Below are 18,548 nucleotides of genomic sequence, written 5' to 3'. Positions count from 1 at the left end.
TTTTGTAGGTTGGTTACAAAGTCCTAAACTGAGATGTGGTACAGCTCTGTAGGCAAACAGCAACTGCTGCAACACTAGGTCCCAATCATTGGAGTGCTCATTTACGAATTTACGTATCATGGCCCCCAAAGTTCCATTAAACTTCTCCACCATGCCATTTGTTTGATGGTGGTAAGGAGTGGCAACCAAGTGATTTACTCCATGAGCTTCCCAAAGATTTTCCATAGTTCCTGCCAGGAAATTAGTCCCTGCATCTGTGAGGATGTCGGAGGGCCAACCCACCAACCTGGCAAAAATGACTGCTAGTGCCTGGCACATACTTTTAGCCCTGGTGTTGCCTAGAGCTACTGCTTCCGGCCATCGGTGGCAAAATCCATGAAAGTCAGTATGTACTGCTTTCCTCTGGCTGTCTTTTTCAGAAAAGGACCCAGAATATCCACAGCTACTCGCTGAAATGGAACTTCAATGATGGTGAGTGGCTGGAGAGGGGCTTTGACCTGGTCTTGGGGTTTTCCCACTCTTTGGCATACTTCACAAGACCGGACATAGGTAGAAACATCCTTGCCCATTCCCTCCCAGTGGAATGACACCCCCAAACGGTCTTTGGTCCTGTTCACCCCAGCATGGCCACTAGGGTGATCATGGGCTAAGCTCAAGAGCTTGGCCTAGTGAGGAGGGCTTTAAACTAGGTTCACCGGGGGAAGGAGACCAAAGCCCTGAGGTAAGTGGGAAAGCGGGATACCGGGAGAAAGCACAGGCAGGAATGTCTGTGAGGGGAGGGCTCCTGCCTCATACTGGGAATGAGGGGCGATCAACAGGTTATCTCAAGTGCTTATATACAAATGCACAAAGCCTTGGAAACAAGCAGGGAGAACTGGAGGTCCTGGTGATGTCAAGGAACTATGACGTGATCGGAATAACAGAGACTTGGTGGGATAACTCACATGACTGGAGTACTGTCATGGATGGTTATAAACTGTTCAGGAAGGACAGGCAGGGCAGAAAAGGTGGGGGAGTAGCACTGTATGTAAGGGAGCAGTATGACTGCTCAGAGCTCCGGTATGAAACTGCAGAAAAACCTGAGTGTCTCTGGATTAAGTTTAGAAGTGTGTGCAACAAGAGTGATGTAGTGGTGGGAGTCTGCTATAGACCACCGGACCAGGGGGATGAGGTAGATGAGGCTTTCTTCCGGCAGCTCACGGAAGCTACTAGATCGCATGCCCTGATTCTCATGGGTGACTTTAATTTTCCTGATATCTGCTGGGAGAGCAATACAGCGGTACATAGACAATCCAGGAAGTTTTTGGAAAGCGTAGGGGACAATTTCCTGGCGCAAGTGCTAGAGGAGCCAACTAGGGGGGGGGGCGCTTTTCTTGACCTGCTGCTCACAAACCGGGTAGAATTAGTGGGGGAAGCAAAAGTGGATGGGAATCTGGGAGGCAGTGACCATGAGTTGGTTGAGTTCAGGATCCTGATGCAGGGAAGAAAGGTAAGCAGCAGGATACGGACCCTGGACTTCAGGAAAGCAGACTTCGACTCCCTCAGGGAACGGATGGCCAGGATCCCCTGGGGGACTAACTTGAAGGGGAAAGGAGTCCAGGAGAGCTGGCTGTATTTCAAGGAATCCCTGTTGAGGTTACAGGGACAAACCATCCCGATGAGTCGAAAGAATAGTAAATATGGCAGGCGACCAGCTTGGCTTAATGGTGAAATCCTAGCGGATCTTAAACATAAAAAAGAGGCTTACAAGAAGTGGAAGGTTGGACATATGACCAGGGAAGAGTATAAAAATATTGCTCGGGCATGTAGGAATGATATCAGGAGGGCCAAATCGCACCTAGAGCTGCAGCTAGCCAGAGATGTCAAGAGTAACAAGAAGGGTTTCTTCAGGTATGTTGGCAACAAGAAGAAAGCCAAGGAAAGTGTGGGCCCCTTACTGAATGAGGGAGGCAACCTAGTGACAGAGGATGTGGAAAAAGCTAATGTACTCAATGCTTTTTTTGCCTCTGTTTTCACTAACAAGGTCAGCTCCCAGACTGCTGCGCTGGGCATCGCAAAATGGGGAAGAGATGGCCAGCCCTCTGTGGAGATAGAGGTGGTTAGGGACTATTTAGAAAAGCTGGACGTGCACAAGTCCATGGGGCTGGACGAGTTGCATCCGAGAGAGCTGAAGGAATTGGCGGCTGTGATTGCAGAGCCATTGGCCATTATCTTTGAAAACTCATGGCGAACGGGGGAAGTCCCGGATGACTGGAAAAAGGCTAATGTAGTGCCAATCTTTAAAAAAGGGAAGAAGGAGGATCTTGGGAACTACAGGCCAGTCAGCCTCACCTCAGTTCCTGGAAAAATCATGGAGCAGGTCCTCAAAGAATCAATCCTGAAGCACTTGCATGAGAGGAAAGTGATCAGGAACAGCCAGCATGGATTCACCAAGGGAAGGTCATGCCTGACTAATCTAATCGCCTTTTATGATGAGATTACTGGTTCTGTGGATGAAGGGAAAGCAGTGGATGTATTGTTTCTTGACTTTAGCAAAGCTTTTGACACGGTCTCCCACAGTATTCTTGTCAGCAAGTTAAGGAAGTATGGGCTGGAAGAATGCACTATATGGTGGGTAGAAAGCTGGCTAGATTGTCGGGCTCAACGGGTAGTTATCAATGGCTCCATGTCTAGTTGGCAGCCGGTATCAAGTGGAGTGCCCCAAGGGTCGGTCCTGGGGCCGGTTTTGTTCAATATCTTCATAAATGATCTGGAGGATGGTGTGGATTGCACTCTCAGCAAATTTGCGGATGATATTAAACTGGGAGGAGTGGTAGATACGCTGGAGGGGAGGGATAGGATACAGAAGGACCTAGACAAATTGGAGGATTGGGCCAAAAGAAATCTGATGAGGTTCAATAAGGATAAGTGCAGGGTCCTGCACTTAGGACGGAAGAACCCAATGCACAGCTACAGACTAGGGACCGAATGGCTAGGCAGCAGTTCTGCGGAAAAGGACCTAGGGGTGACAGTGGACGAGAAGCTGGATATGAGTCAGCAGTGTGCCCTTGTTGCCAAGAAGGCCAATGGCATTTTGGGATGTATAAGTAGGGGCATAGCGAGCAGATCGAGGGACGTGATCGTTCCCCTCTATTCGACATTGGTGAGGCCTCATCTGGAGTACTGTGTCCAGTTTTGGGCCCCACACTTCAAGAAGGATGTGGATAAATTGGAGAGAGTCCAGCGAAGGGCAACAAAAATGATTAGGGGTCTGGAACACATGAGTTATGAGGAGAGGCTGAGGGAGCTGGGATTGTTTAGCCTGCAGAAGAGAAGAATGAGGGGGGATTTGATAGCTGCTTTCAACTACCTGAAAGGAGGTTCCAAAGAGGATGGCTCTAGACTGTTCTCAATGGTAGCAGATGACAGAACGAGGAGTAATGGTCTCAAGCTGCAGTGGGGGAGGTTTAGATTGGATATTAGGAAAAACTTTTTCACTAAGAGGGTGGTGAAACACTGGAATGCGTTACCTAGGGAGGTGGTAGAATCTCCTTCCTTAGAGGTTTTTAAGGTCAGGCTTGACAAAGCCCTGGCTGGGATGATTTAACTGGGAATTGGTCCTGCTTCGAGCAGGGGGTTGGACTAGATGACCTTCTGGGGTCCCTTCCAACCCTTATGTTCTATGATTCTATGATTCTATTTAGTTGGAACTGCCAACTGTCTCTGAGGATGCCAGTCTTCCTGGTGTCCACCAGAAAGAGTTTCCTTGTATAAAAGTCCTCTTTCTACAACAAACCTGGATCTATTTGAAGAGCTGAGAGGCAGTGGGTTGCTCCGTACCGCCGTCCAAGCTCTCTGGAGGCTTTCATCTGCTTCCTGTTCGGTCTGGAACTGTTCCCTTGAGGCTGGAGACATCAGTTCCTCATGGGATTGTGGACCTATGCTTGGTCCCTCTGGAAGCGATGTAGGGGATGGGGCTGTTTCCGTTGACTGTGAACTGCTTTCCGCTAGGACACTATGTTGGGGTTCAGGCTCTGGCTGAGCCTCTTGTGTAGGGTTATGGGCTGCTGCCGGTTCAGGTTCAGTGGGGCCCTCTGGTGTTGAGGTTGCAAGTACTGGATTCAGTGCTGGCAATGGGTCTGGTGTTGGTTGTTCGGCTGGTTCCGGTTCTGGGACTGGTTCCGTCTGGGTCTCTGGGACTGGATCCATGACTGCTGTTGCAGACATTGGCCTGGGGTCCGGGTCCATCACCTCTGACCGGGTCCTGATAGAAGTTTCCGGAACAGAACTAGGCCTCACGGCTTGTTTAGCCTGGCTGCGGGTGACCATTCCCACCCTCTTGGCCTGCTTCACATGATTGGCCAAGTCTTCCCCCAACAGCATGGGGATGGGATAATCATCATAGACTGCAAAAGTCCACGTTCCTGACCAGCCCTGGTACTGGACAGGCAATTTGGCTGTAGGCAAATTGAAAGAGTTGGATTTGAAGGGTTGAATCGTCACTTGGATCTCTGGGTTGATTAAATTAGGGTCCACTAAGGAAGCGTGGATAGCTGACACTTGTGCTCCGGTGTCCCTCCACGTGGTGACCTTCTTCCCGTCCACACTCACAGTTTCCCTCCGCTCCAAGGGTATCTGGGAGGTATCTGGGCCTGCGGACCTCTGGTGTGATCCCGGTGCAATGAACTGTAATCTGTTGGGGTTCTTGGGGGAGTTGGCCTTTACATGCCCCAGCTCATTACATTTAAAACATTGTCCAGCTGATGGGTCACTGGGACGAGGTGGGTTGCTGGAGAACGGGGTGGTGGGACGATAAGGGGTCTGGAGGGTTCTTTGGGAGATAGGTGGGGCTTTGGGCAGCCCCCGGTAATAGGGTGTAGTCTGGGGTTGTCCCTTCTGGTCTCCACTCCAACTGCGACCAGTTTTCTTCTTCTCTGCCACCTCCAGCCATCTGGCTCCAATCTCTCCTGCCTCAATTACAGTTTTGGGCTTCCCATCTAGGATGTATCTTTCTATTTCCTCAGGAACACCCTCTAAGAATTGTTCCATTTACATTAGGAAGGGCAAATTTACTGGAGATTCAACACTTGCTCCTGATATCCAGGCATCCCAATGTTTCACAATGTGGTAGGCATGTTGGGTAAATGACACGTCTGGTTTCCACCTTAGGGCTCTGAACCTCCGACGAGACTGCTCGGGTGTTATCCCCATTCTGACTCTCGCCTTGGATTTAAACAGTTCATACTTGTTCATGTGTTCTTTAGGCATTTCAGCTGCCACCTCAGCTAAGGGTCCACGGAGCTGCGGCCTCAGCTTTACCATGTATTGGTCAGTAGAGATGTTGTCACCCAAGGCAGGCCCTTTTGAAGTTTTCTAAGAAGGCCTCAGTATCATTGCCTTATAGGTGGGGAACTTTCTGGGATGGGGAGTGGTACCTGGAGAAGGATTGCTAGGGTTTGTTGGTATATTCTGCTGAGCCTTTACCTTCTCCATCTCCAGTACATGCTTCCTCTCTTTTTCCTTCTCCTCCTCCACATGCTTCCTCTCTTTTTCCTTCTCCTCCTTCTCCAGCCACATTAGTTTTATCTTTCTTTCATGTTCCTTTTGTTTTTCCTCAGCCTGAAATCTGGCTAATTCCAGCTTTTGTTGAGCCGTGGATTTTGTCATCCTAACCTCTCTGTTTTCAACTAACTTTACACCCAAGGTTTAGAAATAAACAAACAAACTTGGCTGTAAAATTTTGCTGTGCTGGAATAGGATACCTATTCTCTGATAGTGATTGTCAGCCTACAGAAAAAGACAATTCCCTTGTCTCTGCTCTGGCCCCAAATCAAAGCAAAAAACCTCCAACTACTTGGAAAGCTGCTTACCAGCAGCCTAAAGGAAAGAAAATTCCTTTTCAAACCGGTGCTCCTTGTAAAAAAATGAAAATCCTAAAAAAAAAGCCCCTGCCACTTTTGTCTCCAGGCAAATGGGTAGAACCCCCCACCCCATTTACTTTTAGGGAAAAAAAAAACTTCTGGTTTACCAAGCCTGTGAATTTCCCTACAGGAGGTTAAGTACATTGCCTCCAGGCAAAGAAAACCTGCAATTCACAAAGATAATCCCCTTTTGTCTCTCCTCTGGTCCCAAAGCAGAGAAAAAACAACCTGATTTCCAGCAGCTCCAAAGGAAAAAAAAATACTTTTTAAAATCTGTATTTCTAGTTCAAAAAATCTCAAATTGATCTCAAAATGATTTCAGGTTAATCCCACCACTCTGCCACCATGTCAAGGTTCCTCCCCCACTCTGAACTCTAGGGTACAGATGTGGGGACCTGCATGAAAACCTCCTAAGCTTACTTTTACCAGCTTAGGTTAAAACTTCCCCAAGGTACAAATTAATTTTATCCTTTGTCCTTGGAATATCCACTGCCACCACCAAACTCTAACTGGGTTTACTGGGAAACTTAGTTTGGACACGTCTTTTCCCCCAAAATCCTCACAACCCTTGCATCCCACTTCCTGGGAAAGGTTTGGTAAAAATCCTCACCAATTTGCATAGGTGACCACAGACCCAAACCCTTGGATCTGAGAACAATGAAAAAGCATTCAGTTTTCTTACAAGAAGACTTTTAATAGAAGTAAAGAAATCCCCTCTGTAAAATCAGGATGGTAGATACCTTACAGGGTAATTAGATTCAAAACATAGAGAATCCCTCTAGGCAAAACCTTAAGTTACAAAAAAGACACACAGAAAACCTGGATTTGTGCTGGAAATGGCCCACCTGATGATCACTTTAGATAAGCTATTACCAGCAGGACAGTGGGGTGGGAGGAGGTATTGTTTCATATTCTCTGTGTGTATATAAAGTCTGCTGCAGTTTCCATGGTATACATCTGATGAAGTGAGCTGTAGCTCACGAAAGCTCATGCTCAAATAAATTGGTTAGTCTCTAAGGTGCCACAAGTACTCCTTTTCTTTTTGCGAATACAGACTAACACGGCTGTTACTCTGAAACAGACAGGAATAGTCATTCTATTCAGTACAATTCTTTTCTCAGCCACTTAAAGAAATCATAATCTAACACATACCTAGCTAGATTACTTACTTACTAAAGTTCTAAGACTCCATTCGTGTTCTCTCCCCGGCAAAAGCAGCATATAGACAGACACAGACCCTTTGTTTCTCTCCCTCCTCCCAGCTTTTGAAAGTATCTTGTCTCCTCACTGGTCATTTTGGTCAGGTGCCAGCGAGGTTACCTTTAGCTTCTTAACCCTTTACAGGTGAGAGGAGTTTTTCCTCTGGCCAGGAGGGATTTTAAAGGGGTTTACCCTTCCCTTTATATTTATGACACACGGTCCCTGCCATAAGGAGTTTACAGTCTAATTTAGATACAAATAAAACAATTCATACACATGTTATACATGGTGGTGAGTATGGTTGGGTGATGGTATCGGAATCTTACAGCAGTCAATGCTATTATTGACTTACTTCCTTTTTCCTGCATTCCTGGAAGGGGGTGCTGAGCTCAATTTGCTTTGACAACCCTTCCTGTCTTATGATAAGGAATGCTTGGGAGAAATGTACTGCAGTGGTCCAATCAAGGAGATGAGGAAGGCTTGGACAAGAATTTTAGTTGTGGAGATGGAGAAAAAAGCAGTACATTTTGAAGATGTAGTGGAGGAAGAAGTGAAAAGATATTGTGAGAACTTGGGTGAGAGAGAATGAAGGAATAAATCAGAAATGACCTTAGTGATGTGAGCAAGAGTGGAAACTAGTAGAGACAGTAGAGTTGTCAGAGTTGGGGAAGGATGCAAAGTTCAGGTTGTTTTTTTTTAACCTGTTCCTTTGAGAAGCAGCAGGCATCCTTGAGGATACATTGTCGATTGAGAGATTCCAGGTGAGAAAATAGATCTCAGAGTCGTCAGCTCAAAAGTATAACTGATACCATCAGAACAGATGAGATTGCCTGGTGAGTGAAAAAATGCTATTTCATTCAGTTTTGCTTGTTTTGAAGTCTGAAAATTGACTCACGGGTCAATGACTCAAGCACCTTGGTTTTGATTATAAATTATCTATCAGACAGTAGAGGTGAACTACATTTTCCGTGAGCTGCTCTACACTCAAAAAATTGCAGACTTCTACTAGATTCTGAATGTTAAGCTTATTTTCCCTCATAATAATTCTTCCAAAATTCATATGTAATATAATGGTGGTAAATGAACTTCATTTGTAAATGTGATTATCTGTGCCAATTCATGTTTTTCTCTGCATCCATATACCTGTTTTTAGTAATTGGTGAATACTTTCTTGGACAGTACTTACAGATGTTGTAAGAAGTTAGTTTACTGAACTTAGTCTCCTAAATTGTTTTAATTAAACATAATAATACCTGTCACAGGGTGCATCCACTCATCACTGGTCTGGCAACTCCTCCTGGTTGCTCAGGGGATTAGCTCTTGAGGCCAATGCCCCCATCTGCGGTTTGTATGCCATCACTCTCTCTCTCCCTGTGGTCGGAAGCTCCTCTCCCACTCCAGCACCCTCAGCATCTCCTTGTGACTTAGCCCTGCAGATCATCCAGCATTTCCCCCTTCCTACTGCCTCAGTTCTATGCCATACCCTCGGTGACAATCTGGGCCTACCCTCTTCTCCGGGTTCCAGTCCAGGGACCCTCAACTCAGCAGTTCTGGGTTTCCTCTCTCTGCCCTCACTACTCCTTCTCGGGACTGCTCCCTGCCACTCTGGTTCCCCTTCTCTCTCTGGGTGTACCAGCTCCAAGAACTTTCCTCCCTCTTTCCAGGGAGTGACTGCTGTCTGCCTTCCTGAAGCCTTTCCCAGCCACCCCATCTGTAGCCCTCTACGTGGCTTTCCTATATGCTGCTAAAAAAATGAGCCTCTCTCTAATTAGTTGGCTCCTGCCTAATGTTCCTCTGTTTGCAGCCTGATTCATTAATTGAGTCCACCTGGCCCAATTCAGCTCTTCCAGGGCTAGTGTGGGAGGACACCCCCAACACAATACCCCATACATATTGCCATTTTAAACAGACAATTGCGGAAATTTATATGATATCACTATGAAACTCTGTATGAATTAAAACATTAGGGCCATCTATTTGTTCGATGAAATACTAAGATACATAGAATCATAGAATCATAGAATATAAGGGTTGGAAGGGACCCCAGAAGGTCATCTAGTCCAACCCCCTGCTCGAAGCAGGACCAATTCCCAGTTAAATCATCCCAGCCAGGGCTTTGTCAAGCCTGACCTTAAAAACCTCTAAGGAAGGAGATTCTACCACCTCCCTAGGTAACGCATTCCAGTGTTTCACCACCCTCTTAGTGAAAAAGTTTTTCCTAATATCCAATCTAAACCTCCCCCACTGCAGCTTGAGACCATTACTCCTCGTTCTGTCATCTGCTACCATTGAGAACAGTCTAGAGCCATCCTCTTTGGAACCCCCTTTCAGGTAGTTGAAAGCAGCTATCAAACAGATACTGTAGAAATATTTTGACTACATTAAGAGTTGCACTAGCCCAAGATTTCCAACGATAAGTCACTTCTCCACTCAAACAGATTATTACATTTATAATTGTAATAATAATGTAGACGTATAATGTATAATAGTTCACTATTCATAAATTGCTAGGCAGAGATGCATTATGTATCTAATTATTAAATCTAAAAAAAAAACAACAACAATGCCTGAAAGCAGTGATCAAGGTACAGTTACATGATACATATACCTTGTCTATCAGCTGTGCTGTCATTTCTAGATAAAATGTGAATGATTGGGACAGCCCGATTTTATAAGGTACAGTGTGCAATAAAGTAAAGGTGAATGATAATTAAGTATAGGTGACAGGATTACAGGAGGGACTAAGTGGCTTTAGAATGGATTAATCTTCCCAGGGTTATTTAAATCAAGAGAAGAATATTGCCCTATTATATTGTTCCTCACAAAAATACAGTTTTACCTCATGCTACTTCCTTATTAAGCAAACTACTACATTTGATCTACGCCAGTATGATTGAGATATTAAATGCAAAGAAAGTCAAGGAAATCCAAGTCATATTTTCTTTGGGAACCATAAATCAGCACCTTTTCAAATATGTAGAGTTTTTTATTACTCCAGTGCACAATATTACATGGGGTGCTAACTGGCATGGTTGTTATGTGTGTTTTTTTCCACTTGTATCCTCATGTATGCTGCATATGCTACTGATTGCTTTAAAATATTCCAAAACCAAAAACTTTGTTTCAAAACTCCGTTATAAGGATGCTGAGTGAGAGCAATGTATCATCTGACAGCATTTACAAACCCCAAGCACTTAAAACCAAGAAAATCAATAAATCAGAAGATCAGAAATGTTACATTGTCTACACAAACAGATTATTCTGATCAAATAAATTGAATAATATTGTATCACAACCTTAACTCTGACCCAAAGGGAAATACAGTAATATTCTTTCACCTCTAATATTCATATAAAACATGCAAAAAAAAAACCTTTTGAAAAATAAAAACAACCAAACACCTAACCCCTACCCTGGGATGGCCTAACTTTTCTGTATTTAACTTATTTTATGCTCTTTCCTGTCCCCTACAGTTTAACCCCTTCAGGATGACTATCACCATGGCCACAACAATAATGCCCACAAAATGAGCACCCACTCAGCAAAGTGTACAGTCACCTTGTACTCAGAAGAGTCACCTCTGAAAACGCCATGAACACATAATAATATCAGCTCCATTAAGTGCACAACTTCACATTTAGATGCCTATCTTGGACTAGAAATCTGGACCTATATTTTTATTTTAAAGTCATGTCTGAGCATAAAGGTTGAATGCAATAAAGTGTTCAGCATCTAAGAGGTAACTGGGAACACTTAATTCCCATCTATTAGCAGGCTTTCAGCATGATGCAGGATGACACCCCTAGATTGCTTCTAACTTGAAGTGATTTAACACCCCCAACATCCAAAGGGCGTCTAGCTTTTCTATTGAGATAGCACTATTCAGATTTGAAATATTCCATTTTATACACTCAAAATGGTAAACATTTCATGATTTTCTTAGTTTTGGCTTATTCTTTGGGTCTCATTGAGATCTACAAAACAAACCAAGTTATATATTTCCATCTTCAAATGCCATTTTTGTTATCTGTGCTGAAAATTTCCAATCAGAGCATATTGGGAACAATATTTTTTCAGTGCCTACCTATGAAACCCCTAGGCAGCCTTCTGACTTTCCAAAAATAGTTCACCTTCATTCTGAAATGTAGGAATGAAAATTTGTGCCCTGAGGAATTAGTTTGACAAACTTATGATCAAAAGTAAAAAGGAAGGATGAGAATGAAATTTGGAACTCAATCTCAACTATAGCCCTTTAACCCATTTCACCCTATATGTTTCTGCTGTTATAAGCATATATAGAAACCGTTTTTGTTTTTTTTTTAAATAGATATAACAGTTTTTTTTTTATTTTGGAAATAATACTAGGTTACGATATGAACAAGAGGATGAAAGAAAAGAAATTATGGTCTGGATAGCATTAAAAATAGGATAAAAGATAAATGAGCCAGTAGTATCCCAAAGGAAAGATTGACAATGATTTTACTAATATCCTTGATTGTTGTGCTATCATTTATAGAAATGGTTTATAAAAAAAACAAGATAAATATGTACTCTCTGATTGGTTGATGACTTTGCTGTGACAGAAAACTTAGAACTCTGATCTGCATTATTAGTAGATCAGGTCCTCTTTATAACTCGGGTACAATTTGCAACTTAGATTTTGCCAATTTCAAGCCCCATTAAGCTTTCTTGTTAAAGTGATAAATTATATGATCCACTTCAAAACACTCAATTCATTAATGTCTGTTTAGACATTATAGAGGTCAATAAAGCCCTATTGTCCCACAGAGGTAAGAGTAGATAAATAGAATAAGTACTGAAAATTTATATTTATCTTTTTGAACTGTCATTTTGCAAATTCTGTAGTGTTTTCTAAATAGTAAAAAGATTATTTTAGAAAGTAAGCTGGAAATAAACACTCTCCTAAATGTCTGACTAATACTAAAAAGTCATCATGGGAAGTGGGTTTGTTATCTGTTTGGTTTTATTTTCTTTGTTATGTAGCTTTTTTTTTCTTTTTTTTTTTGGTTTCTAGCATTTAAGGGTTAGGAAATAATTGGAATTATTCTGAACATGATATATCTTCAGTAAAGTTACTCTTTTTTTACATTGATCTGAGAAGAGCATGAAGTCCAGTGAATCAAATAATATTGCTCCATGACTATGGAGATGAAATAAGTCAATGGATTTCAGTGGAGTTACTGCATATTGAAACTGGTTAAATAAAGCAGACTTTGGCCCAATCAGTCAAATTCTGTTTAATGTTTTGGCACTATGTATTGTTCTGTTTGTTTTCATGGATACAACCTGAAAGCAGAAGTACACCAAAGAAAGATTCTTACTGAGAGAGGTTTACGTAGAACACATTTTATTGGTAATATATTGGAACAAAAAAAACCCAAAACCAACCAACCAAAACAAAAACAAATAACAAAACTGCCACAGCCAACAAAAGGTATTTCTTCAAGATCTAACCTCCTATGCATTCAAGCAACCAGAATTTATAACATTTTCTATATCAAACTCATCTCATAATTTCTGACAATGTTAAATATTGAAAATAATTGAAAGTAACATTGATCCATTTTTTTAAGTAATAGCCCAAAAGACAACAATAAAAAGTTAGTTGTAAAGAAATACTTCTTGAATAAAATAAAATTAAAAATACTTACCTGCCAGATTGTCTTGCTATTAATATCATAGCACAAAACTTGAAGGCAGGAAGACATTTAATAATAATCTGACTTTTCTTGAGCACCAGAGACCTTTCCAGAGTCAGTGGTAGTATGTTATGCACTATTTTGAAACATTCCTGGAAGATTTTGTTTGTATTCAAGTTCATCTTGTATTTTTTATATATACAAATAACTCTTTCTCTGCTTTAGCCCCCTTTGGGAGGGCTAAATCTAACAGGAAGGAATACAGTCACTTGTGAGGTATATTAAAGTTAAGGAATGGGTGAAAAAATGGGTATACTGAGTTGTTCATCAAAGTTTTCAACTCCTTGCATGTAATGTGTTCTTGGATGAAAACCACTGTTTATGTCTTAAGCATGATTTCCTTAGAGAATGTCACATCAAGATTATGATAATTAGAGAAAATTCCCAGTTATGCCATGGACTATGAGCCTCTAACCCACAAAAATACTAGCTGCTCAAAATATTAGGTAACTTTAAAGCACCAATGTCACAGCCTCATTCTGAATTAAGACTTTTGTTCTTGTGCACGTGAGTGCCTGTGAGGTTATGTGAAGGTGTCCCAAGAGGCCACGGCACTCATATCACTGGGGACCTGAGAGGCCATGGCATATATATATATAGGATATAGGATAAAGTAAGGAGAAAATCCCCCACAATCTTTCATCAAAACAATGTTCCAAAATGTCAGATAAGTTTAATGCCCAAAATCTCTTCGGAGGCAATTCTAGAGGACAAAATACCTTCCTTCCTGTAGTCCATTCCTAGATGGTCCCATTTCCCCAGGGAGACCTAGAGAGTCTCTGCATTCATTGAGCTTGCAGACATTTTGTATGTGCTAAAGAAAATAAGTAAGCTACTATCCATGCTTTACCCCAGGGAAATCTGGCCAGGCTTTCCACTCAATGTCTCAATTCAGCAAAGCACTGGAGGATGTGCTTCATGGTTGACACATGAGTAATCCTGTTGGTTTCAGTGGAATTACTCAAATGTTTAAAGTTCAGCGCCTGCTTTGGTGCTTTGCTGGACTGGAACTAAACTGAATGAACATCCTGTGGTCCAAGCTCAGGGCCGTCCTTAGCCATAGGCAGAATAGGCAGCTGCCTAGGGCACCACTCTGCTGGAAGTCCAGACAGACAGGAAGCAGTGGAGCATGTAAGAGCAGGGATGCTGGGTCCTAGAGAGAGCCGTATGCAGCAGTCTGAGGGAGGGGATTGGCTGCTGGGGTCTCTGGGAAGGGGAGGGGTTAAGGGTGGCGAAAGGAGGAACTCACCTGTGAGTGTGACTCTCTCCCCTGGAGTGAGGTGGGGCAGGCTCGGCGCCTGCAGTATCCTTTGTTGCCCCCCCCCAAAAAACGTCCATTCTTCTCCCCCCCCCCACGGAGCATCCCCCCCTTCCCTCCTCCCCTCCGGCAGGGCTGGGTTGGGTGAGGGGAAGGGGGGGGCTGAGTGGGTGCGTGCTGAGGAATGAAAGTGACAGTAACTCACTTCCTCGGCAGCCAGCCAGGATTGGAAAAGTCACAGGCAGCTGGCTGGGCCAGATAGCATGTGTGAAAAACCAGTATGGGGGTTGGTGTAGGGTCACCAGATGTCCCACTTTTATCGGAACAGTCCCAATTTTTGGGTCTTTTTCTTATATAGGCTCCTATTACCCCCCTCCCTCTGTCCTGATTTTTCACACTTGCAGTCTGGTCACGCTAGGCGGGGGTAATTGGTGTCTCTATAAGACAAATCCCCAAATATCGGGACTGGCCCTATAAAATCAGGACATCTGGTCACCCAAGCTGGGGAGCGCGTCTCTCCCCTGGGCTGGCAGCAATCCATCTCATCCGGGGGGAGCTGCGCAGGGCAGGACGAGCTGCTGTGGCTCCGGGGTGCCCCGTCCCTGAGATCAGATGCTGCGCTAACTTCACCATGGTCTGTTGGGCTGCTGGTGGTGCCCATCGGTGTGTGATTGGACCTGAGGCTTTGCTGCTGCTCTTGCTATTCTGCCCCCCAAGAGGTGGATTTAGGGGTACTGCAGTTTTCCACCTATCTCCTCCTCTACTGCAGCTGTTGGACCAGCAGGCTGGGACGTGAGTGAGCTAAGCATGAAAGCAGTACTGTGTTGCCATTTAGATAGTCATTTAATTTTTTTTTTTTTGCCAAAAATGCTTGCTAACAATCCTGAATCCAATTTCAATATTTAAAAAATATATAAATCAATATCTTATCCGAAAACAGAAAATTAAGTTGTTGACAATTATTAGTGACAAGTTTGGTTTGGGGCATGGAGTGGGCCAGTTTTCATCAGAGAAACAAAAAATGTTGACTGGCTTTCCTATAGCCCTGTTACTGCTAAATAGAGCCCTTCAACAACTGTAATATGCTCAGCTCCTTACTAGTGTATAGAGTGACCATATGGTGTACGCAGAGTCTCTTGCTTTTTTCCCCAGTGAGTCAGTGTAGCTTCTGCCAGCCCAGAGGTTGGGCCGCCAGTGTCTTACGTTTTCACAATGTTTTGTCCAACTTTCATAAAGTAAATACATGGTTAATATGAGTTAAAAAGGCCAGGGATGCTTCCTTGTGAAGAATCTGTGCAGCAGATCATGCTGGAGCTGTGAAAATGTCAGTTTTTGATGGAACTTTAGAGGCAGTGATTTGTCATGTATTTCTGGCTGTGCCCAAAATGTGCTGCTATTGCTAATGTCTTTCCAAACAAAAATAAGGCACAATAGGACTCCTGTCACATTTCTGTGCTGCCTTAATCAAGAGGAGATGATTCTGTGCTGACTTCATTTTGGTCACTTTGTGCTTTACCTGGAAGTAAAACTACGGTAATATTTTGCCACTTTGGAAACCCAGCTTATTAAACTGGATAATGCCATTGACCTATTTACGGTGTAAGGTTGATAGAGAGTTGTAACTAACATTAAGACTGATGCCCACTATACATTTAAAACTAAAAAGTGGCTTTGTAAAAATGACTTGGGTTTCCAACTCTACTGTGTCTCAGTCAGGGCGGAGCGCCTTGTGAGGTGTCTTCACACTAGCTCAAGGTCACAGACTCACAACTATCCTATATTAGTTATTTTAAATAATATTTCTGATAATCTGATCATTTAAACAGCTATTTCTTTAAAAAAAACATCCTTATAAGTTATGTCATATCGAAAACAACTTTCCAGGTCACAAAAAGGGAAATGGAAAGATGAAATAGGATTAGCTGTACAAGCACAGAAGGGTTCTCTACTTAAGTTTGTATGTCATGAAAACAACAAAGTTGATCAAGATCATCAAGTAACTGCCGAAGAAAATATTTATGCAGACGAAGCTCAAGAAACGCAACAACACACAGAACAATGATTTAAACAGATACAGACACAAAACAAGAAATTACAACAGTTGAAACTGTACTAGCACGGGATATAGATGACATTGGCACATGGCCGCAATCTTTAAACAACGCATTCCATTCCATTATACTTGAGAGAGGCCGTGGGAGAATAAAAGGTCTTGAATATTCTAAAGACATTAGAGATAGGAAATTCACAGAAAACAATTACTACAAAAGACTTTCTAATGGTGAAATTGTTAACAGACGGTGGCTTGTGTACTCTAAATTCAAGGATGCTGTATTTTGTTTTCCATGCAAGCTTTTCAATAGTTGCAATTTTAATATAGCAACCATGGGTATTAATGATTGGAAAAATCTTAGTCACATATTACTGCAACATGAAAAGGCACAACACCACATTGAAAGTATACACAAATGGTGTGAGCTGAGTATAAGGTTAAAAAATCAGACAACTCGTGATGCCCAAAATCAAAGATTGCTGGAGTCAGAGAAGCAGCATTGGCATCGTGTTCTTGAACGTCTATTATCTATTGTTGAATATCTATCAACAAACAATCTTGCTTTTAGAGGAAGCATTGAGAAATTATTCCAGCCCCAAAATGGCAATTTTTTGGGCCTTGTACAACTGCTGGGAAAATTTGACACAGTGATGAGTGACCAAGAATTCAAAATGAACTGATCATGCTAATGAGTGATAAAGTGAGAGACAAAATTGTTTCATTGGTTACTTTGGCAAAATATTTTGCCGTAATTCTAGATTGCATTCCGGACATAAGTCATCAAGAACAAATGTCGTTAGTAGTGAAATTTGTCGCATTAGTGATTCAGCACAGATTACAGTTAAGGAATCATTTATCACATTTTTAGACCTAGAGGACACTACAGGTTTTGGACTTCTTCAAGCTCTCCTTGATGAACTAAAACGAATGGGATTGTCCAAAATGAACATTAGAGGACAAGGCTATGATAATGGTGCCAATATGAGAGGATGCATTTCTGGCGTGCAAGCTAGATTGCTGGCAGAAAATCCATGAGCCTTTTTTGTTCCATGTGCATGCCACAGCCTTAATTTGTTTTTGTGTGATATGGCCAAGTCTTCTGTAGAAGCTATTTCTTTTTTTGGTTTGCTGCAACGCATTTAGCTCTTTTCAGCTTCCACTCAACGATGGCAAATATTCAAAGCACATGTCAATGGTATTACCGTTAAGCCTCTATCTGAGACACGCTGGGTAGAAAGTGCAAAAACGTTGAGATATCAATCTGAGGAAGTTTACAGAGCACTGGTTGCTATTTTGGAAGAAGCCAGAGATCCAAAAGCTAAAAGTGAAGCACAGTCATTGGCCTCTGAAATATCCAGCATCAAGTTTCTAACATCTGTTGTAATCTGGTATGACATTCTTGTTAAAATCCAAGTGTAAGCAAAATAATGCAGAGTCCAATGATGCAGCTTGATTTAACATTTACCTTACTAAACAACACACAAGACTTTTTAGTGAAATACAGAAAAAATGGATTCAAAGAAGCACAGGTTACAGCAAGAGAGCTTGCACAGGCACTCGGTATAGAACCAAAATTTCCATGTCCAAGTGTGACACGAGTTTCAAGGAAAAGACGGCAAGAGGAATACGAACAGATGAGCCCACAGACAATCCAGAAAAGAAATTTGAGGTTGAGTTTTTTAATATTGTGATGGATAAAGCAATATCTGCCATTGATGAAAGGTTTAATACCTTACGAGCATACCATGAACGGTTTGGATTTTTGTATGACATAACTAAAGTCAACGAAATAGGAAAACAAGAGCAGCAAATGACAAAGTGCAAGAACCTAGAGAGCCTCCTAAAGCACGGTGATAGTTTTGATTTAAATGGACTTGAACTGTGTGAAGAATTGAGTACATTGTCATCAATGTTGCCACATGCAAAATCGGTGACGGACATTATACAGTTTATTCATATCAGCAAACTTGTTGACATATATCCTAATGTATACATTGCCACTCGTATTCTACTGTCAATTTCTGTAACAGTAGCATCAGGAGAAAGGAGTTTCTCAAAACTAAAGCTCATTAAAAACTATCTCCATTCTACAATGAGTCAGGAATGATTGACTGGTCTTGCTATTCTTGCAATCGAACAAGACATCACTTTGTCTCTGTCATACGATGACATTATTACTGATTTTGCAGCCAAAAAAACCAGAAAGATCACTTTTAATTAAAAACAAATCCTTGTTTCAATACCTCTTCGTAGAAATTTCCAATAAAATGTTGACAAATTAAAAAAATTATATTATTTGCATCATTCTGTCAATAAATCAGATTTTTTTCTGTTGCACTACTTCCTTAGTGCTAGTCCACCAGCATTACAGGGTGCTTAATTAAGTTAAACTGTTTTTAATAAAGTGCATGTGGCAA

The 18,548-nt window shown here is 42.3% G+C and overlaps 1 pseudogene; it reads left to right on the top strand.

Annotated features, from left to right (window-relative positions):
* The first annotated feature begins 7,542 nt into the window (after window positions 1-7,542).
* LOC142070704 (uncharacterized) lies at window positions 7,543-18,328 on the top strand (annotated as a pseudogene).
* Window positions 18,329-18,548: the final 220 nt, after the last annotated feature.

This window comes from Caretta caretta, chromosome 2 (assembly GCF_965140235.1).
Source record: "Caretta caretta isolate rCarCar2 chromosome 2, rCarCar1.hap1, whole genome shotgun sequence".
Lineage (NCBI taxonomy): Eukaryota > Metazoa > Chordata > Testudines > Cheloniidae > Caretta > Caretta caretta.
This window is presented reverse-complemented; position numbering and strand designations above follow the sequence as displayed.